At 41.7% G+C, this 23,490-nt stretch overlaps 1 protein-coding gene across 5 annotated transcripts in view; it reads left to right on the top strand.

The window, feature by feature from the left end:
• Positions 1-23,490, top strand: part of sgcg.S (sarcoglycan gamma S homeolog) — a 129,581-nt gene that overhangs the window by 41,535 nt on the left and 64,556 nt on the right. Inside the window, exon 1 of one of the 5 annotated variants that reach the window (XM_018250285.2) lies at positions 3,146-3,167. The exons of the other annotated variants lie outside the window; for them this stretch is intronic. The gene's annotated coding sequence lies outside the window, so the exon portion shown is untranslated. Of the gene's footprint in view, positions 1-3,145; positions 3,168-23,490 lie in introns of those variants that run through there. 5 annotated transcript variants of the gene reach the window in all.

Below are 23,490 nucleotides of genomic sequence, written 5' to 3'. Positions count from 1 at the left end.
ACCTGATGTTTGGCAAATAATAGATCCCAATACCTATAGTAAAATCATTTTTCCTCCAAAAATGTAGCTCGTGAAAATGTTGACTTTTAAGTAAATGAGGTATGAGATCCATTATATGGAAACCCGTTATCTAGAAAGCTCTGAATTATTGGAAGGATGTCACCTATAGACTCCACTTTATCCAAATAATTCAAATGATTAAAAATGATTTCCTTTTTCTCTCTAATAATAAAACAGTACCTTGTACTTAATCCATAATGAAATATAATTAATCCTTATGGTATGAAGATCCAAATTACGGAAAGATCTGTTAGCCAGAAAAAATGTCAGATCCCGAGCATTCTGGCACCCATAACGATACAACCCTTTCTTTCGACTGTTGGTCTTTTCCTGAACCCTTCCCCCCAAGATGTATATGGTAGGAATTAGTCAGTCTTGTTAGAAACTCTCTTCTCCCCATCCCCTGCAAAAAAAATCCTTCTTTCCCAGTAGACAATAACATAATAATGAAATACCTCTCAATGTTTTGGAAATAAAAAGAGGGACAAAAAATTTGCGCGTGTACCGCAGCAAATTTTTTTTTGACCAATCCCATTTTTGTGGCCACACCCCCTAATTACCATGTTCATTTTACAAAAAACCCGGAAATTCGACTCTGAAAGTAACTAGAGGCTGCTGTTTGCCACCTCTTGTAACTGGCCGATAACTGGCACCTTAGGCAAAGTTCTCACCTTGCTCATGGCAGGAGCGGCCCTGGTCACTGAATGAGCGGAACGTTCACTAATATGCTCATGTAGGTCGTTGGGACTAGTGATAGGCGAATAAATTCGCCAGGCGCAAATCTCGGCGTTTTGCCGCCGGCGAATAAATTCACAAAACTGCAGCGAAAATTCACCGCGGTCAAAAAATTTTGGACGCGCGTCGGAAAAGTCGATTGCGTTAAAAGTGGCATGTGTCAACATTATTTGGACGCTGGTTGACTTTAATGCCAGCGTCAAAATTGATGCAGGCATCAAAATTCTTGAATTTTTCACCATTTTGCGAATTTCGCAGTAAACAAAATGGGACAAATTCGCCCATCACTAGTTGGGACGAGTATCGCATCAATGTGCAGATGTGGCCCTCAATCTAAAGGGAAAAATCAAACCTGTCCAAACAATATCTGGATGATATTTGGTCAGTTGTGCAGGCCTGTCCAGTGTTGGACTGGGTTGTGTGAGGCCCACATGGCTGTAACATAGTAAGTTAGGCTGAAAAAAGACACACGTCCATCAAGTTCAACCATTTCACTTTTTTTAACCTGCCTAACTGCCAGTTGAGCCAGAGGAAGGCAAAAAAACCCATCTGAAGCCTCTCCAATTTGCCTCAGAGGAGGAAAAAATTACTTCCTGACTCCAAAATGGCAATCGAACTAGTCCCTGGATCAACTTGTACTATGAGCTATCTCCCATAACCCTGTATTCCCTCACTTGCTAAACACCATCCAACCCCTTCTTAAAGCTATCTAATGTATCAGCCTGTACCACTGATTCAGGGAGACAATTCCACATCTTCAGAATATTTAGGCAGAACCTCTTTTCTTCTAATCGCAATGGGTGACCTTGTGTCAACTGGAAAGACCTACTGGTAAATAAAGCATTAGAGAGATTATTATATGATCCCCTTATATATTTATATATAACCCCTTCTAGGGCTCCTGTTGGCCATCTTATCAACCACCGCCAGCCCCTTCCCCCTCGTGCACCATCCTTATACTTACTTTTAATGAGATTGGGGAGGGCAGTACCAAGTCTGGATTAGGGGAGGGCAGCAGGGGAATGACAGGGGAGGGCAGGATCGGATCTGGGCCCACTGGGTTCTTCCCCCTGTGTCCCACCAGCCCAGTATGACCCTGATGTCTGGTACCATACACTAACCACGGTCAGAGTCAGGGCGTGGCTTTTTGGCATATACCTATGAAACTTGTGCAAAAATTTTATTTTTTTCTGTTATGTGGGGCACATGTACTGTACGATCAGTTTTATAGACACAGAAAGCAGTGTGATTGTGCTGCCAGTCACTTGCTAATGGAGGGAGAAGGTATTTGAGAATAACAATTATTCATGTTAGCTTTCCCTTTATAGAGGTTAAATTGTGTTGGGTCTAACAGGTCACTATATTAATAGTATAATAACATAGTTAATTACATTATTTAGATTTAGCAAAATGTCCTTCTGAATGGAAATACACAACTCCTCATGTGTAAAGTATGAAGAACTAGCAGTATGAGTTTTTCCAAATGTTCAAGCCTGTGAGAACCAATAATTATACTCTTAATATCCAAGTCGATTTAGAAATCTTTTTGAACTGGCTTCTGCGGAACATTGATGCTCTTGGTATTTCATGGGCATTGTCAGTCTCTGATCTTAATATAGAAACAGGAATACCACTGATTATGCAGGATGGACTTGCCGCGATTAACACTTTGATGGCCTTTGCACTTTTTACCATTTTGAAAGTTGGCATTAATGTTAGTCTGGATCTAGAGTGATCCTCAAGTGATTAAATGTGGGATATGATTTGGATGGAATATTTGCTGTTACACCTGTGATATTTGCTTGAATTATAGCTGTATCTTTGTACTGTGATTACTCTGTTATTAGCACCTACAATATAAATGATATGGTTATATGATATCTTAGAGTGAGCATCGTGCTTAGGTCCATAAGCACTAAGCAGGTCTGGACTGGGATTCAAAATAGGCCCTGGCATTCCAAGTAAACAGAGGTCCAATCAGCTCCCCACCAGCAGGGCCGGAACTAGGGGTAGGCAGAGTAGGCGACTGCCTAGGGCGCCTTCAGTGAGGGGCGCACTTTAAAAAAGATTTGTTTGGTTTTTTTTCCATTATTCTTTTCATTATTTAATTATTTATTTTATTTATGGTATTCACGGCACTCTGGCCACGGGCATAGCCGCCCCCTCACTTCCGCCCACCCTCTCCCTCTTGCCAGCAACTTGGCACTACAGCTTAAGAGCTGTCCGGATTCCGGTGGCGCAGCGCGTCTTGCGTGGTGTGCGCATGTCAATGACGTCACTGACGCCGATGCGATCATGCAGCAGATAGTTTTCTCGGTAAAACATGGGGAGAATATACATGGGGAGAATATGTCCTGCTTCTCCCAGTACAGGTACTGATCTACTTTATTCCTTGGAATGGTTGGAAGTGCTGCAACAGTGTCAAATTCAGTGTCAAATTCAGATTTACTCCACTGATACTATGGTTCTAATCTACCATGTTTTCCTTATATCATTCAGTGTTTTTTTAGGGCTTGTGGTTGGCTGCTGGCACAGGTACAGGGGGGGCAGTATGATGGTTGGCTGCTGGCACAGGGGGCAGTATGATGGATGGCTGCTGGAACAGGTACAGGGGGACAGTATGATGGATGGCTGCAGGTACAAGTACAGGGGGACAGTATGATGGATGGCTGCAGGTACAAGTACAGGGGGACAGTATGATGGATGGCTGCTAGCACAGGTACAGGGGGGGCAGTATGATGGGTGTGGCAGAGGGATTGGTTGAAAACTCTGCAGCTACATATTACGCTACCTCAAAAATAGGAGGGCATCACTGAGAAGGTTTTTATTTCATAGGATTTGTGTTAAAAGTAAAATGTTGTGGACATTCCAGTATTGGTGTTAAGTGAACCCTTCATTTGCACTTTGTTTAACAGGATCAAATTATCCTACTGTTTTGGCTTTCTGACATTTACCTTAATTTTGTTAACATTACATATTTATGTAAATGAAAAGTTTCATTCATTAATGTGTTGTACACTTTCTTGCTTTCTTTATTTAAACATTGTCATGGTAAGGTGGGAAATGGTAATGCTTGAGGGGGGGGGGGGGCTAATTGAAGCTCTTGCCTAGGGTGCCAAACTACCTTGGCCCGGCCCTGCCCACCAGCCCACTAAATAGTGACTTTCTATGGCATATTATGGCAGCCCCTCTGGCATTTGCCAGAACCCACAGATTGCCAGTCCGGGCCTGGCACTAAGCAATAATTCAAGAACAAAAAATGTACGTTAACTCATTTATTTGTGCAAATTTGCCAAAGTCATTACAAAATTGTGTTAAATAAATTCATTTGTTACATACCACATGGCAGCATCTCATCTTTGTCTCCATACCTCCTGCAAGCCACACCATCCTGATGCATTTCGCACTATTGGGTGCTTCATCAGAAGACTTTGGTGAATTTGCACAAATACAGTAAATGCCTGAAGTAAGTCAATGTGCATTTTTTGTTTTTGAGTTATTAGCACCTACTCATGTTTGCAATTTTATTTTCTATGTTTTCTATGTTCTATCTGCCTTCTGAAATTGGTCTTCAACCCCTGCTTCATTGCTTACCTCCTCTTCTTCTCCCATGGATATGGGTTTGCTAATATAGAGTGCTACACTTTAGTGGTGTAACTGTCAGAAACCTGCAGGAATTTGGGTTACTCACTGGTGGAAGTGTTTGGGGCAGCCAACAAACCACTTAAGGAGTTGGTCATGGGCAGGTTGATACATGCTTGTGGTAGGTGCACGTTGGAAAAGTAGAAATTGGGGAGTCAGACTGGCTGCCAGGGCACCGGGAGAAAACCTGGTGGGCCCTGCCAACCCAGATAGAATTTATTACAGAGGTCACTTGGAGTTATGAGTTAGGGAGGAGGGAGTGGTGCTGCTTGGAGGTGGGTGCAGTAGAGGGAGTCTCCTGTGTAGGAGGCCCTCATGGCTGGGGTAAAGGGCCTTTTAGGTGGTGGGCCTTGGACACCCCAGTCCACTACTGATAGGGCAGCACTGTGGTTCAGTCGGTAGCATTTCTTAATTCCAACTTTGGCATTATCTGCTATCATTGTGCCCCCCCCCCATATCTGTGTAATTTTCCTTATGCATAAGTTATAGCAAAAAGATATATGTCCCAAGGCTTTTTTGTAGTACAAATAAATTATGTATTAATAATCACATTAAAAAGTTTTTGGTACATACTGACCCCACATGGCCCATCTGACGCGTTTCGTACCATAGAGACTTATGACTAAGTGCCGAGGGTACGGAACGCGTAAGGTGGGCCATGTGGGGTCAGTATGTACCAAAAACTTTTTAAAGTGATTATTAATAAATAATTTATTTTTACTAGGGATGCACCGAATCCACTATTTTGGATTTGGCCGAACCCCCGAATCCTGAAAGATTCGGCCTAATACCGAACTGAATCTGAAGGGGAAAACATTTTTTACTTCCTTGTTTTCTGACAAAAAGTCACACGATTTCCCTCCCCACCCCTAATTTGCATATGCAAATTATGATTTCGTTTCGGCTGGGCAGAAGGATTCGGCTGAATCCGAATCCTGCTGAAAAAGGCTGAATCCTGGCCGAATCCCGAACTGAATCCTGGATTCGGTGCATCCCTAATTTTTACTACAAAAAAGCCTTGGGACATATAAATACGTAGTTGATATAACTTATGCATTGTGACTGCCTTTGGAACTGGGGCATGTCTCTCTGGCTTGGATAGTGATTGACAGAAATCAGCCAGGTGGACTCCCGACTAGTAAATAATGTGTGGTTTTCCTCCCACACTCCAAAAACATATAGTGCAGGTAACTCGCCCTGCAGTCAGCTGTTGCTACCTGTAAAAAAGGATGAAGCTACTTGTAGTGATATTGTATAAACCAAAGAAAGCTCATGTTCCAGAATAATCTTAAGGATCCCACCCCTTTTTCCTAGTTCAAAGGGCAAGTCAGTCCCAAAATAAAAATGTGCCTAATAAAAGAAAATATAATTCTAAGCAATCTGACAATATACATTTATTACAAATGTTCAGTGCTTGTAAAGTTATTTGTAAAAACAATTGCTATTGAAAGCAGCATTTGCTTAACTCCCAGTTGTTACTTTTTAAACAATGTTGTAAAAGCCTTGGTTCCCCAGCAAAGACAGGTCTGTTAATCTGCTGCCTTGTCTTACATTGTTTCAACAGTCTGAGCCACCAGGGCAGAGAATAGACAGGACAGACAGACACTGCTTTCAATAGCAATACATATACAAATACAGTAACTGAAAGGGCGTGTAAAGGCAAAAAAATTAATCAATTTTTTACTTTCTTTAATGAAAAAGAAACCGGTCTCCAATATACTTTAATTAAAAAATGTGTTCTGTTTTTATAAGAAACCTGACTGTATGCAGTGACATTCTCCCTTCATTTACTGCTGTGGATAGGAATTGTCAGACAGTCCCTAACTGCTCTGCAGGGAAACAATCATACTTATGAACAGAGGGAGCCCCCGCCTTTCTTCCCAGCCATGCAGAACTCAAGCAGCTTTGTTTGTTTCCCTGTAGAGCAGTCGGCGACTGTGTAGAGATTTGTATTGGATTTTATTTTTGCCTTTAAATCCCCTTTACTGTTTCCAACTCCAGCTGCAGGGGCAAAGATCATGGAGTCAGATTTAAACAGATAAACTGGGATTTTATTTAGAGGATTATTTTGCTGCAGTCACTGGTTCTGCAGTTTGTATTAAACAATACAAAAACTATAAAATCCACATTAGATTGCATGACAACACAGGACCCAGTGCAGTCTGCATATTCTGAGTATTATTCAGTCTTGTTGCGTCGGCAGATATTATTTGACTTGTGCTGTTTTGATAATTTATGACGATCCCTAATCAGCCCAGACCACACTGAGCATGTGCACAGTCTTGGTCTTGCAAAGATGTTTAACAAAGTTACAAGATGGTGACCCCCTGTAGCCAACTTTGAAAGCATAAATCATTTGTTTGATTAGGCTTGTGGTGCAGTAAGTTCATGTTTATTATACACTATACAGCATTTCTATCCTTATTCTATTTTAGACTTTACTTCCTCTTTAAAAGCCATAGAACAATTGTAATGATTGCATATTTCAAATTTGCTTAAACTATCAATTTTTTTGGGATGACATTCCCTTTAAGCGCAGAAGGGTTGGTGAATATGCCGAATCCGGTCTGTTTTCTCAGGCGGCTGGAGGACCAAAAAAACCTTTGGAAAGTATAAGGAACACGTTTTGCTTCGTACATAACCATATGTCATTGGCACACAATAGCCAGCCCCTAATCTATAATTTTAATATTCCGGAGAGAGCGCCAGAGAAAAGTTTGTTCTTAAAAGACGTCTGTTCTATCCTGAGAGTTCACCGAGTGCCGGGGCTCAGCAGGTAACCTGCCGCCTCAATAAATCTTTTTACTCACGCTCTGTGGGAGCAACACAAATTTCATGATTTCTTTTTACTCTGAGATGGAATTCACCCAATGTACCGGAGATTCTCTGCATATATCTCTATTTTACAAATGAATGGTTCCCACGTTACCTTGCTCAGTTTCACTGTATTTAATGGAACTGCTCTGATCTTCTCTTAAAAAATGCCCGTTCGTTTTAAAAGACAAGCCAATTACCTGCCGTGTTTTCCTTAGCGTTCAAATTACATGCATCTATTTATTTATTAAAAAAAAAACCTAAAATAAAATGTTCTTGCCGGCATTGTGTAATCAAACTGTAGCCAAGGGGAAAAAGTGCTGATAAAGAGAATTGCATCCCCTGTGTTGGTGGAACAGTGGGAGATTGTTATTAATGCGTTGTCACAGCAGAGGGGATATTGCATATAAGCCATATTTGATAAGACCCAGTAATTGTATTTACCACGGTGTAAGGAAAACCGTAGTTCCTTCCCAAAATGGCGTCCAAGATGGCAGCCCCCTGGATCCTGCTGGTCGCAGCACGATGACGTCAGCGTCTTCCAGGCCCCGGATAGGTCGCCGGCGTCGGAACGGACGCCGGCGTCAGAACGTGCGTCAACGTCAAGACGCTGGCGTCAGTGCGTCAGCGTCATGACGTCAGCGCGTCCAAATTTGGCGCCAAAACTGGCCTATTTAAGGCAACTCCGGGATTTCCTCAATGCCCGATTATAGGTTTAGTTTACTACTCCTGGGTGTGATTCATTGCTAACTTCTCGTCTATTGTGTACCGACCCTTGCCTGGAATTCTCGACCTTTGAACCTCTTCTGCCTGGACTGATCTTGTTGCCTGTTTCCGACCATTCTTCTGTCTCATCCTCAACTGTACTGCGAACTTGGACATTGTTATTTTCCTCCCTTGGTCCTCACTACTCCTGAGGCCTTTGGCCTTACATTATAATCGGGCCATGGACCCGTCGGAGGAGAATCCTGCGCCGCCTGATGTCGGTGGAGCGCTTCGTGGTCTGGCATCCCGGATGCAGTCCTATGAGGTACAGCAATCTCACTTTGGCCAGGCCTTAGAAACAATTCTTGCAAAGCTATCGGAGCTAACACCCGCTGACCCTATTCCTGCACCTGTACCTGTGGCTCCGCTTCACGTCTCCGAACCCCGCATTCCGGCTCCCCCACTCTATAGTGGTGATCCTACAGCCTGCCGTGGGTTTATCAACCAGTGCGAGGTCCACTTTGCACTCGCACCCAGCCAGTTCATTTCTGAACGAGCCAAGGTGGGCTTCATATTTTCCCGTCTGCAAGGGAAGGCATTGGAGTGGGCTTCGCCTCTCTGGGAGAAGGAGGATCCCATTATTGATAATGCCAGAGCCTTCGTCCGGGAACTTCGAGTGGTCTTTGATGCTCCGGGTCGTGCCACTGCTGCCTCCGCACGCCTGTTCCATCTTCAACAGGGAACTCGCTCAGTCTCGGAGTACGCCATTGAGTTCCGCACCCTGGTTGCAGAGACCTCGTGGAACAACGACGGGTATCACGCAGCCTTTTACAACGGCCTGGCGATACGTATAAAGACTGATCTGGTGTCCAGGGAAATTCCATCCCGTTGGGAAGATCTAGTCGCCCTGGCCGTAAAGGTGGATACTCGGCAGAGGGAGTTTCAAGCTGAACTCGACAGAGAGCGCTCCCCAACCAAAAGATTCCACAGGTTCCAACCTACTCTGGCTCCTCGTTTTCAAAGACCCTTCCTTCCCAATCCGGCTTCTACCCTGTCTTCTCCTAATCCTGCGGTTCCTGCTTCTTCTTCCCTGCCTTCGGAAGAACCAATGCAGATCGGACGGGCTCGTCTGACCGAACAGGAAAAGCTTCGGAGAAGGGCTGCTGGACTTTGCCTTTATTGTGGTGGAAAATCCCACTTTGCCTACGAGTGTCCAGTGAAGCCGGGAAACGCCAACACCTAGGTAAGACTGGGGAGACTTACCTGGGTGGAATTGGTCCCTCTCCCCATTCTTCTGCTCAACGCTTCCTCCTTCCTGTGCAGATTCGTTTTGGAACCCAGACGATTTCCTCTGAGGCTTTCCTTGACTCCGGTGCAGCTGGGAACTTCATCGATAAAGTCTTCGCTGAAAGCCATTCCATTCCCCTACGTTCCCTGGCTGTTCCTCTTCGTGCACTGGCGATTGACGATCGTCCACTATCCTCCGCTACAATTTCCCACTCCACCGATGAACTATCCGTTATTGTGGGATCCATGCACCTAGAAAGATTGTCCTTCCTTCTAATTGATTGTCCCTCTACTCCCATTGTACTTGGTCTGCCCTGGTTGAATATCCATAACCCAGTAATCGATTGGGCTTCTTCTCAGATCTCCCGCTGGAGTTCCTTCTGCCAACAGAACTGTTTACCCACCAAATCCATCATTAAAGTTTCATCTGTGTCTTCCAATTCTTCTTTGCCCCTTGTTTATCAAGCTTTCTCTGACGTCTTCAATAAAAAGTCTGCTGAAATCCTGCCTCCCCATCGTCCCTATGATTGCCCCATCGAACTTCTTCCTGGAACCATGCCTCCCAGGGGTCGCACCTATCCACTTTCTCCTTCTGAAACCTGTGCCATGAAGGAGTACATTCAAGAAAACCTGCAAAGAGGGTTTATTCGTCCTTCCTCTTCACCGGCTGGAGCTGGCTTCTTCTTTGTTGAGAAGAAAGATGGAGGTTTGCGGCCCTGCATTGATTATAGAGGTTTAAATAAAATCACAATTAAAAACCGTTATCCCCTTCCTCTCATCTCCGAACTATTCGACCAACTCAAAGGGGCTTGTCTTTTCACCAAGTTGGATCTTCGTGGGGCTTATAATTTAATCCGGGTCAGAGAAGGAGATGAATGGAAGACCGCTTTCAACACCCGGGATGGGCATTATGAGTACCTTGTCATGCCTTTTGGTCTCTGTAACGCCCCCGCGGTCTTCCAAGAGTTTGTGAATGACATTTTCAGGGATTTACTGGGCCAGTATGTGGTGGTGTACCTGGACGATATCCTTATTTTTTCCAAAAATCTTGTAGAGCATCGTCTTCAAGTTAAAGAAGTACTTTCTCGTCTTCGAAAGAACAACCTGTTTGCCAAATTGGAGAAATGTTCCTTTGAAGTATCATCCATCTCTTTCCTAGGATACATCATTTCCCAACAAGGCTTCAGGATGGATCCAGCCAAGGTTTCCGCAATTCAAGATTGGCCTCTCCCCACCAGTGTCAAGGCTGTTCAAAGATTCATCGGCTTTGCTAACTATTATAGACAGTTTATTAAAGGTTTTTCATCTAAAATTGCTCCAATTCTTGCTCTTATACAAAAAGGGGGTAAACCACAGCATTGGCCTCCTCTAGCCTTGGAAGCCTTCAAGACTCTTAAAGAATCCTTTTCATCTGCCCCAATCCTCAGACACCCTGAACCTCTCCAACCTTTCTTCATCGAAGTAGATGCCTCGGACATCGGAGCAGGAGCAATATTATCCCAAAGATCCTCTTCTGACGGTAAACTACATCCGTGTGCCTTCTTTTCCAAAAAGTTTTCCTCCTCCGAAAGGAATTATGACGTTGGGAACCGTGAGTTACTGGCCGTCAAGCTTGCTCTAGACGAATGGAGACACTTTCTTGAAGGGTCATTGGTCCCTGTGACCATCTTCACCGACCACAAAAACCTAGAATATATCCAGACCCTTAAGCGCCTCAATCCCCGACAGGCCAGATGGGCATTGTTCTTCTCACGTTTTAACTTCATCTTAACTTTTCGTCCTGGTTCAAGAAACAAGAAAGCAGATGCTCTTTCCAGAAGTTTTATCCCTGAAGATCCCATCTCCGAAGACCCAGAATCCATTGTGCCTCCTACAAAGATCATTGCTGCCCTGTTCCCCTTCCCTTGCCTCGCATCTTCTGTCCATTCAATCCTCTGCTCCTGTGGAAACTCCTGTAGGCGTAGCCTTTGTTCCTCCTGAGCTTCGTCAGTCCATTTTGATCCAGTCTCACAGCTCAAAGCAGGCCGGTCATCCGGGAATTAAAAAGACGACTGAACTGTTATCTCGTCTCGTCTGGTGGCCTTCCTTAAGAAAGGATGTTAAAGATTTGTTTCTTCCTGCTCCACTTGTGCTGTATCCAAATCAGGACATTCTCCCCCTAAAGGCCTACTTTTACCTTTGCCTGTTCCATCCCGCCCTTGGACCCATTTGGCAATGGATTTCATCGTGGATCTTCCTGCTTCCTCTGGCTACACCGTTATCTGGGTGGTGATTGACAGGTTTAGTAAGATGGCACACTTTATCCCTCTCCGGAAACTCCCTTCAGCTCCAGAACTTTCTTCATTATTTATTAAACATATTTTCCGTCTTCATGGTTTTCCTGCTGAGATTGTCTCTGACCGGGGGTCCCAATTTGTTTCAAAGTTTTGGAGGTCCCTTTGTAAGGCCCTGGACATTTCTCTCCAATTTTCTTCTTCTTATCATCCCCAGTCTAATGGAGCGGCAGAAAGAGTTAACCAGGCTCTTGAACAATTCCTTCGGTGTCATGTGTCCCTGTGTCAGGATGATTGGGCTGACCTCCTCCCTTGGGCCGAATTTGCACATAATAATGCCATACACTCTTCCTCTGAAAAGTCTCCTTTTTTTTGTGTTTATGGTCTTAACCCCCTGGCCTTTCCTCAAGATCTACTGCTCACGAATGTCCCTGCCGCCAACGATCAGGCTGCCCACATGCTGGCCATCTGGCAGGCTACCACTGTCAACCTGGAGAAGAGCTCACTTGCACAGAAGAAGTTCGCTGACAAGAGAAGAGTTTCTTCCCCTCTGTATGTTCCTGGTGACAAGGTCTGGTTGTCTACCCGCAATATCCGCCTCAAAGTTCCCTCACCTAAACTTGGTCCCAAGTTTATTGGTCCCTTTCCTATCACCGAGATCATCAACCCAGTGGCTGTACGCCTACAACTCCCTCCTGAGATGCGGATCCCCAATGCCTTCCATGTTTCTTTACTTAAACCTGCAGTTTCGTCTTCTTCTTCTCCTTCTTCCCCAGCTCCTGTCGTTGTGGATGGACATCAAGAGTTCGAGGTTAAGGAGATTTTGGATTCTCGAATTTCTAGAGGCACCCTGCAGTACCTTATTGAATGGAAGGGATTCGGTCCGGAAGAGTGCTCCTGGGTAAAAAGCTCCGATGTCCATGCTCCTCTCTTGGTCCAGAGATTCCATCGGAGATTCCCGTCCAGCCCAGGTGGTCCTGAGGCCCCCCCTGAGGAGGGGGGTACTGTAAGGAAAACCGTAGTTCCTTCCCAAAATGGCGTCCAAGATGGCAGCCCCCTGGATCCTGCTGGTCGCAGCACGATGACGTCAGCGTCTTCCAGGCCCCGGATTGGTCGCCGGCGTCGGAACGGACGCCGGCGTCAGAACGTGCGTCAACGTCAAGACGCTGGCGTCAGTGCGTCAGCGTCGGCGTCATGACGTCAGCGCGTCCAAATTTGGCGCCAAAACTGGCCTATTTAAGGCAACTCCGGGATTTCCTCAATGCCCGATTATAGGTTTAGTTTACTACTCCTGGGTGTGATTCATTGCTAACTTCTCGTCTATTGTGTACCGACCCTTGCCTGGAATTCTCGACCTTTGAACCTCTTCTGCCTGGACTGATCTTGTTGCCTGTTTCCGACCATTCTTCTGTCTCATCCTCAACTGTACTGCGAACTTGGACATTGTTATTTTCCTCCCTTGGTCCTCACTACTCCTGAGGCCTTTGGCCTTACACACGGGAGCCTAAAACCTTTTATTGTTTATGAGCATTTTCTGAGACTCTTGTCACTAGTAAAGCCCAATGCTGTTGATGAATTGCAAATAACTTTCCTGTGTATATTTTTACATTCGCATTGTCCTTTTTTTTTTTTTTTTACTGTCAAAAACTCCTATGGAAAAGAGAGAATGTGACAATACCTACATTTTAAGTTTTTTCATATTTAGGGGGTTATTTATCAGAATCTGATTTTTTTTCTGATTTGTTTAAATAAAAAAGCTAGAGCAAACTAGAATCCACAATGTGACCTTATTTATTATTAAAAAAGCATGGTTTCATCGGATCGGGGAGAAACTTGATAAATCATATGATTTTTTTTGATTTTTTTCAGTTTCGCCCAAAAATAGTCAGATTAATTAGATAATCAGATAGTCAGGCCAATTCCAGCGGAGATCACCGAAACTTCCAAATAGGATAGGGACCTCTCCCATTGACTTATATACAACCTTGGCAGGTCTGAAATGCAGAATTTTTGGATACTACAACTCTAACTGGAACAGGAACAAGTGTGGAATGAAAAGAAACAACTTTGTCCATTCATTGGGAACCTAACATGTAGGGGTTGATTGGTTTGTTTGTGTGTGCCGTTGTGTGCCCTTTTTTCTTAAAATGGAAATTTTGGATTTAGGATTACCCAATGGCACATACTACTAAAAAAAGCATATTATTTTGAAAATAGGTTATTTACATGAAGCATGCTTTTACATATGCAATATATCTTTATAGACACTACTACTTTGTTTTCCTTAAACAGCTGAGATTAGTACCGTATATACTCGAGTATAAGCCGACCCGAGTATAAGCCGAGGCACCTAATTTTACCAACGAAAACTGGGAAAACTTATTGACTCGAGTATAAGCCTAGCCACAACTACAGCCCTGTCTCCCAGCAGCGCACATTCAAAGCAACCCCCCCAGCGATCAACCAGACTTCTTTGCAAAGTTGATGGTGACAGAGAATTGCTAAACGGATTACTGTGTGCATTGTCCCACTGTCCCACTACCATGGGCAGAGGGTGCTGTGTGATATTGCCATCACTGTTAATCTTTCGTATAACCAACAGAGGGCGCTGTGTGATATTGCCATCACTGTTAATCCTTCATACAACCAACAGAGGGCGCTGTGTGATATTGCAGTCACTGTTATTCTTTCATATAACCAACAGAGGGCGCTGTGTGATATTGCAGTCACTGTTAATCTTTCAAATAACCAACAGAGGGCGCTGTGTGATATTGCCATCACTGTTAATCCTTCATATAACCAACAGAGGGCACTGTGTGATATTGCAGTCACTGTTATTCTTTCATATAACCAACAGAGGGCGCTGTGTGATATTGCTGTCACTGTTATTCTTTCATATAACCAACAGAGGGCGCTGTGTGATATTGCAGTCACTGTTAATCTTTCATATAACCAACAGAGGGCGCACTGTTCTTCTTTCATATAACCAACAGAGGGCGCTGTGTGATATTGCAGTCACTGTTATTCTTTCATATAACCAACAGAGGGCGCTGTGTGATATTGCCATCACTGTTAATCCTTCATATAACCAACAGAGGGCACTGTGTGATATTGCAGTCACTGTTATTCTTTCATATAAACAACAGAGGGCGCTGTGTGATATTGCTGTCACTGTTATTCTTTCATATAACCAACAGAGGGCGCTGTGTGATATTGCAGTCACTGTTATTCTTTCATATAACCAACAGAGGACGCACTGTTTTTCTTTCATATAACCAACAGAGGGCGCTGTGTGATATTGCAGTCACTGTTATTCTTTCATATAACCAACAGAGGGCACTGTTATTCTTTCATATAACCAACAAAGGGCGCTGTGTGATATTGCAGTCACTGTTATTCTTTCATATAACCAACAGAGGACGCACTGTTTTTCTTTCATATAACCAACAGAGGGCGCTGTGTGATATTGCAGTCTCTCCCCAAGTGAACTGTTGGTATAGGAATGATTAAAAGTGACTGCAATCTCAGCTACTGCCCGCTGACTCGAGTATAAGCTGAGGTAGACTTTTTCAGCACATTTTGGATGCTGAAAAACTCAGCTTATACTCGAGTATATACGGTAGTGGTTAAAAGCAGCTGGAGAATGATTATTTGTACTTCCAAAGAAATGTGAACCCTTATAGCAAATGAATGGCAAAATTGCTTGTCAGGGCACGTTGCTGGTATAAATAAAGGAACACTATACCCCTCAAACAATGTAGGTCTCTATAAAAAGATATTACATAAAGCAGCCCATATGTAAAACCTGCATCATGTAAATAAACCATTTTCATAATAATATACTTTTCCTGCAGTATGTGCCATTGGGTAACCATAAATAGAAAACTTCCATTTTAAAAAATAAGGACCGCCCCCAGGGATCGTAGGATTCACGGTGCACACAAACATAACAAACAAATCATACATGTTAGGTCACATGAGCCAATTAAAAGACACTTCTTCCTGTTACAGTTAGAGTTGTAGTATTTCTGTCAGGTGATCTCTGAGGCAGCACACAGACCATCACCAAATGCATACCTCCCAGCATTTTGTAAGTAAAAAGAGGGAGAATTTTTTATTCGCACGTAGCGCAGTGAAATTTTTTGACCACGCCGTTTCTGTGGTCACACCCCCTAATTAACATGTTCATTTTACAAAATTTGGCAGGTTATGAAAGTTTCAAAATATTTCTCCTTATCTAAACAGTTTTTTGTGTCTCAAAATTGTTACAACGTATCTTATTTGCACCTGTTAACTGTTCTGTGCTCTCTACTAAAAGCCAATTAAGTGAGAAACTTTGTTTCTTTTTCTGGCTGTTCAGTGCAGAGAAAATAGGGACTTTCCAGTACAAATGAGGGACTGCAGGTTGAGCTGTCAAAAGAGGGACTGTCCCTCCGAAAAAGGGACAGTTGGGAGGTATGCCAAATGGTGACTCAAGGAAAGGGATGTAAAAGGGCAATATTTACTTAAATATATATTCCAGTTTGATAAGATTCTTTAATATACCACTTAATTTGATATAAATTATCTGTTGCTCAAGTATTCATAGTTTTCCTTTACATGGAAACACCAGCGCCATCTGTTGGTCAGTTCTTCCGACCAGCCTGACAGTCAGGGAAAAATATCAGAAAAAGTGAAGAGGAAATTCTTCTGATGTTTCTCTGCTTAAGGCGTCACTGACCCCTTCTAAAAAGCAAACGCTCTGTAAGGCTATTATTATTATTATTAACATGTATTTATATAGCGCCAACATATTGAGTAGCACTGTGGCTACAAATGTATTGTTATTGCAAATTTGTATTACTCATCTTTCTATTGAGGCCTCTCCTATTCAAATCAGTGCATGTTTGGTTGGTTAACATGAGCTACTGTACCTAGGCCAGTCAAATCCTAGCTGGGTAGAAACCCTTCACCTAGCACTCTTATACACTCTTCTATTTAATCAGCCTTTGGGAAGATGTAAAGGCAAAAAAATAAAATCCCATTTTTACTTTCTTTAATGAAAAATAAATCTATCTCCAATATACTTTAATTAAAAAATGTCTGCCGTTTTTATAGGAAACCTGACTGTATGCAGTGAAATTCCCCCTTCGTTTTACTTGCTCTGACAACAGCAAATAGAAACTTCAGACATTCCCTAACTGCTCTGCAGGGAAACTATCCTATTTTCAAACGACAGGGGAGAGCCCCCCACCTTATTTCCCAGAACTCAAGCAATTTTGTTTGTTTCCCTGTAGAGCAGCCGTCGACTGTGCACAGATTCATATCCACAGACCCAGTGCAGTCTGCATATTCTGATTATTAATGAGTCTTGCTGTAGAGGATTCTATGGCAGAAATTATTTGACAACCTCCCAACTAAAGCCCAGACCACACTGAGCATGTGCACAGTCTTGGTCTTGCAGAGATATTTAACAAAGTTACAAGGTGACAGCCCCCTGCGGTCAACTTTGAAAGCATAAATCATTTGTTTAATTAGGCTTCTGGTGCAGTAAGTATACAAAAGTATACAAAATACAGCATTTCTAGCCTTATTCTATTTTAGACTTTAGTTTCCTTTTAAGTAAGGTCTGCTACAATTAAAATGTCCTTTTCTTCAGTTATCATTAGAATAGCAAACACTGTTTGTTGAATTCCGTGGTTCCAAGCAATACCCACCTGCTTAATTGAGTTTGTGCCAGTTATGGATAGGGATGTAGCGAACCGCCGCCGATGTGTTCGCGAACGCCGTTCGCGAACACCGGCAAAATTTGCGAACTGTTCGCGAACTGTTCGCGAACTTCGATCATCCGAAAATCGTTCGATTCGAACGATCGAAGGATTTTAATCGTTCGATCGAACGATTTTCGTTCGAATCGAACGAAAATCGTTCGATTTTAGCGATCGAATGGTCGAATGGGCGACCGATTTTGACGCGAACGCCTATTGGCGAACGTCGCGCGACGTTCGCGAACTTGCGGCGGACGCGAACAGTCGAAGTTCGCGCGAACTAGTTCGCCGGCGAACAGTTCGCTACATCCCTAGTTATGGAATGAGTGGAAAGCAGCAGACTTTGGGGAAGGGTGTTTTTTTAATACCTTTCTAATCTCTGAGAGGACATTATCTATCAAAAGGCCCTATGTGTGCCATTAGCCACCATCTCTCATTGTTCTTCTGCAGAGATTTCTAGTTGGAGGAGATATTATGGAAGCCACCTAATTTTTTCTGCTTAACATGGGATTTCTAAATACGGAGCGTGTTACAGAGAAACATCTTTATGCTCCATCAAACAGGAACCAACAAACTCAAACTTCTATTTCTAAGATGTAAACCTGATTATAGGTAAACTCCGTGTAATTAAACTGTATGTAGGCTAATGGTTTTTCCCCTCCTTTAAAGAAACAAAAAATAGCAGGTTTTCATCTTCAGCCATATATTGCCAAGCAGATAGCGTAGATGAGACACTATTCTTTGAGAAGAAAGTTAAAAAAGTCATCAAGGCTCCCTGATGATTTAACATAATTACACTTCTCTGCAATATCTGTATTGCTTACCCTTTTCAAAAATTAATTCAATTTTATAGATGGTTGCAGTTCACTTTTTTGTCTAAAAAATGGAACATTATGCTGATTTTTAGCATTTTTTATTGCTAAAGTATAAAAAAAAGTCATGCTGAGATCTCATGGAATATATGGTAGGTCTATCTGGATCCCTAAAATGCTGTTGATGGTATTACATTGCTTATTAAATAAAATGAAATGCACTGTGTCTTTTTATAAATTAAACTGAAATAAATGAGACTTTGCAGTTACCCATTGAAAAATAAACTTTCCTCAAATCGCATAGAGAATCATAAATTCATATGTCTTTTTACATTTTTATTGACATACTAAGAGTTCCATTGTGTACACAAGAATGTCTCCTGGCGGGACAATATCAGTTAAATCTCCAGTATGGTCAGGGTTAGTTTTGATTGTCTGTTTGTGCTCCAGTTAGTCACCTTTCCACATTTAAATGTGAATTTAATTCCACAAAAATTGTGAATTTGGACCTGGTGCAAATGTCAAAGCTGTCCCTCCATCACTGTCAGGGGCCTATCGGCTCCTAGAGAAGTCTGGACCAATGAGGAAGCTTAGGGTTTAATTCCATGCTCGCGGTATCCACGGGGTCAGGCGTAAGTCTAGTCAAGTTCTGGCAAGAGTTCAATAGGCAGGAAGCAAGGATCAGAGTCAGGGTCTTAGCAGAGGTTTAGGAATCCAGGGATCAGCAATGTAGGCACACCCAGGAACACAAGTTAGCAATTCCTATAATCGGGCATTGAACCCATGACCTCGGCGTCCTCTTATTTAAAATTTTTGCGTCAAAGCTCCAGCATTATCCCATGTGGGTTATGGGCGCCGCCATCTTGGATGTGACGCCGCTGGAGACAGGAGTGCCATCGGACGCTCCTAACAATCACGGTGTCAGCAAGATCTTATCTTGAGGAACCTGTGCAGGGGGAAGCGTTGGTGGAGGTCTCTGTAGGCTGAGGACAAAGAGAAGGCAAGAGAAGAACAGAAATTAGGAGTGACTGTGGGAATAGATGATAAAGATGGACAAAAAGTGAGAAGAAGATAGATGGAATTACAAGGTGGAGACCAGGAGAGAAGAATGAATATGGACAAAATATATTGTTGCAACCTTGTACCTCCCTAAAGCTGGCCATAGATGTGCAGACGAATGATCGGACGTCCCAACTTCAGACCTGCCACTAACCATTCAGATTAAATAAAGTAGTAAAAGAACAAATCAGACGATGTTCTGGCTGTGACTGCAATCATATAAAAGTAATGCCTGGCAAATAGTAGTGACAGTCACACATTGATATCATCAGATGGCAATACATGCAGAGAAATTATCATTAACCAACATAAATTTTCTAATCTTTCTAAGCGACTTAATGGCACGAAAAATGTCAGGACAATTCACACATGGTCCAAAAATCATTTGAAACTTTGATTTGTACGACTTTATCTTTGCGTCTATGACCAGTTAAGGTAGCAACTCATTGGTTGTGTGGGGCCCCATCAATTATGGAAGATCCAATCCCAACAACATTAGAAGAAACAGAGTGGAGCCTCTGAGCACCTTTCTATATTTTAAACAAGAATACTGACAATGAAAAACAAAGCAAGCCATTGGGCATTTACTGGTCACCTGCTTAAAAGCAAAATGTCTTATTTGTTGCCGTGAGTTAAACTTAGTGCCTTTTCTTGTACAAATTGCATTAACTGAATGCATGTACTGTATGGTGGGAGATGTAATACAGGGACACATATAGAGGACTATTTATGATTTCTCAAGCAAACTCGAAGTGCAACAGTTTAAAGAACAATTACACTGTGAAATGCAAATTGTTTTGCTCTTTGCGACTTTCCATTACATTCCATTTTTTTCATGTTTTTAATTGGTTGAGTCTTCGAGATGTAATAAATATGCGCACATTTGAGTTGTTTTTGAGGTTTTTTTAAATAAAAACACTAGGCAGATTCACAAATTTTAATTTTGATGGCAGATTTATATAGACATTTATATACCTTTCTAAAATTATTTTTCGAAGGCTTCAGCATGAGCTTATAAAGACAATCGTTTATGGTCAACGGATCATTGTTCTGTGTCCTGGATGTCACTCTGCTATTTCCTGGTATTTTATTTCTTAATACGGTATCTACTTTTATTGAGAACTAAATTACAATCTGGTTCTTTATCCTACATTCCTGGTTTAATTTCTGTTGTGTCTCCAGTGGTCTGGAATAGGTCAGGGATGTCGCTGAAAGGAGGTGCGATTTTGTTCCAATATGATTTCAAAAAAATAAAAAGCAGAACGTTGGCAAAGCATTTGATTATTAAAAATGGCTTTTCCGTTAATCTTGCCTGATGGAATAATTAATTACGGACTGATATGTCAACTGATATACGAGTTAGTACAGTTTCCAAGACATGCGTTTCCGGAAACCACTGTCAAAGGTAACATTTTCCATGGTAACTGGCCATTAAAGTTATTTGTCATAATCATATCATTAGCTGTAATTCAGATGATGAGCACAATGTCCTCTCGTAGGAATCTATTTAATAAAGCAATGATGATGGGTTTTATCAAAAAGGGCATCTGTAATCTTCTGGTCTGTCTGTGTATGGTCTCAGTTAATAGCTTCAGTGTTGGTTCATACTTTTATTTTAGTGTTAACTTTGTCTTCAAGCTAATATTTTAATAAAAAATTTCAAAATGCATCAGTTAATAGTGCTGCTCCAGCAGAATTTGGCACTGAAATCCATTTCTCAAAAGAGCAAACAGATTTTTTTATATTCAATTTTGAAATCTGACATGGGGCTAGACATATTGTCAATTTCCCAGCTGCCCCAAGTCATGTGACTTGTGCTCTGATAAACTTCAATCACTCTTTACTGCTGTACTCCAAGTTGAAGTGATATCACCCCCTCCCTTTCCCCCCCAGCAGCCAAACAAAAGAACAATGGGAATGTAACCAGATAGCAGCTCAAGATAACAGCTGCCTGGTAGATAGAAAAACAGCACTCAATAGTAAAAACCCATGTCCCACTGAGACGCATTCAGTTACATTGGGAAGGAAAAACAGCAGCCTGCCAGAAAGCATTTCTCTCCTAAAATGCAGGCACAAGTCACATGACTTGGGGCAGCTGGGAAATTGACAAAATGTCTAGCCTCATGTCAGATTTCAAAATTGAATATAAAAAAAATCTGTTTGCTCCTTTGAGAAATGGATTTCAGTGCAGAATTCTGCTGGAGTAGCACTATTAACTGATGCGTTTTGAAAAAAACATGTTTTCTGATGGCAGGATCCCTTAAAGGAGAAACTCTTTATTAAATGGCAAAGATAAATATAGTGTCCTTCCTGAATTGTGCTGAAGAACTAAAGCAATTGTAGTGCTCTTTACAATATACTACTAGAACAAAAACTAAAGATTTTTAATAGAAACAGCTATCAGTATACATTTCCAAGTTTATTGGGCTCATGTTAACACAGGTGGATATTATATAGTCAATAATGTAGCCCCTACTGCAATTTATAAATATATTATAAGTCACAGAGACGTTCCATGACCATATAAAGATGCAAGGCATAAAGTGACTTATAATGCTCTCATATTTTACATAGAGTATGTCTATACTAAGGGGGTGATTTATCAATGCTCAGATTGAAATATTTGCCGCAATTCAAAACTTTTGCAAATAAATGATCAAGTTTGAATTACGGTTTCTTGAATTATGGTTTCAAAAATTGTTTAATATTTATTAGAGGAGACATTTTGTGTAAAAAAAAAAAAAAAATGTACCAGTGTGTTATACTCATTTAGATATAGATAAATTGTGCAAAAAAGTAGTGTTTCAGGCTGGTTTATTGTAAATTTTTGCTAAAACCCTAATAATCCCTCCCTTCTCTTCCACTTCCTGCTCCCTGAATTCCCAGGCTGTGCAGGGGAGCCGGTGGCTCTCAGCTCACTGCACTGTAGGACAGGAACCAATCAGCAGCTAGCAGGACCTGATAGGGAACTGAAGCCTGTCTGTGCTTGTGTGACTGCAGGGCTGTGATTGGCTGTCCCCCTCCTACTTTGCTTCTGGCAGGGACCGTTAGGACGCGCCCACTCCTCATCTGAAACAGGGACCATTGAACATCTATGGGGAGCTCCGATAAAGGGGCTATTTTTAAAGATATTACTTTTTAGCACCATTTAAAAGCAACACCATATATTAATTATAATTGCCTACAAAATTAGGGTTTTCTCATTTATCTTATCTTATGTCTCCTTAGTCCAAAAGATTTAAAAAAAAACTTTGGCATTAAAAAGCTTGCAGGTTAATAAAAAACCTATGCAAAATGTAGTGATTTTTCAAAATTGACAATTTTTTTTAGAGAGCTTGTAGACCCATTAACATTGTAGAGTAGAATACAAATTCAATTCACCCAAGTGTTTTTATCATGGTTTCATTCAATCAAGTTTTTTACATTCTAATTTTTAAATAAATAAGCAAACATTCAAGTTTGAAAAAAATAAAAAGATTGTTTATTCGAATTAATAAAACCTCTAAAATGTACATATTTAAATAATGTTAGATAGGCTCTGAATACTACACCAGACAGAGGTGTTTAAACACCAGTCCTCCTCGTGCATTTGAGTATAGTTAATAGTTGCTAACAACTCTATTTTTCAACAAGGCACAATATGCAAACAGTCTAACACTTTTATAGACGCTAGGGAAGCCCTGTGACAGAATTATTATCATTATTATTCATTTCTCATTATCTCCTTTACACCGAAGCAAAACAAAAATCGAAAAAAGAGAAACATAGGACTTTGATGCAGTTTTGTAATCAAAATTCAAGTTTTTCATCTCCCTCAATTTCTTTGATGTGAAACTATAAAATATAATGATCTCCTGGGAATCTTATGAACTTGGATATTGTCCCACAGAGGTTTCCCCTCATCCCTCTGGGTCAGTATAAAGAAGTCATTGTGATGCTGAGAATGCCAGATATGAGTGTATGATATGAACCTATGATTAATGCCTCTTCTTTGGCACGAAATGCGTAAGGCTATTTTTGCTTGTTTTTCTACTAAAATAAATATACACTATTTTTACTGCATCACTTTGTCTTGATGGCCCAGTTTGTGTTTGAGTGTATGTTAGAAAATAATGACGACAAAATATAAATTTTAATCTATTGCATTTGTGGTGCTTCTAAAATAGAGGAGAGGTGACAGACAATGAAGGAATAGTTCATGTAAAACACGTTTCTTTTTTTTCTGCACCTAACTACAACAGGAACTTTCTACTATTTTGGAATTTTTTCTACAGGTATGGAATCCGTCATCCTGAAACCCGATAGCCAGAAAGCTCTGAGACGGAAAGGCTGCCTTCCATTTTAACCAAAAATTTG

The sequence above is a fragment of the Xenopus laevis genome, chromosome 2S, assembly GCF_017654675.1.
Source record: "Xenopus laevis strain J_2021 chromosome 2S, Xenopus_laevis_v10.1, whole genome shotgun sequence".
NCBI lineage: Eukaryota > Metazoa > Chordata > Amphibia > Anura > Pipidae > Xenopus > Xenopus laevis.
The sequence above is the reverse complement of the archived record's forward strand: the minus strand, read 5'-3'. Positions and strand labels throughout refer to the sequence as shown.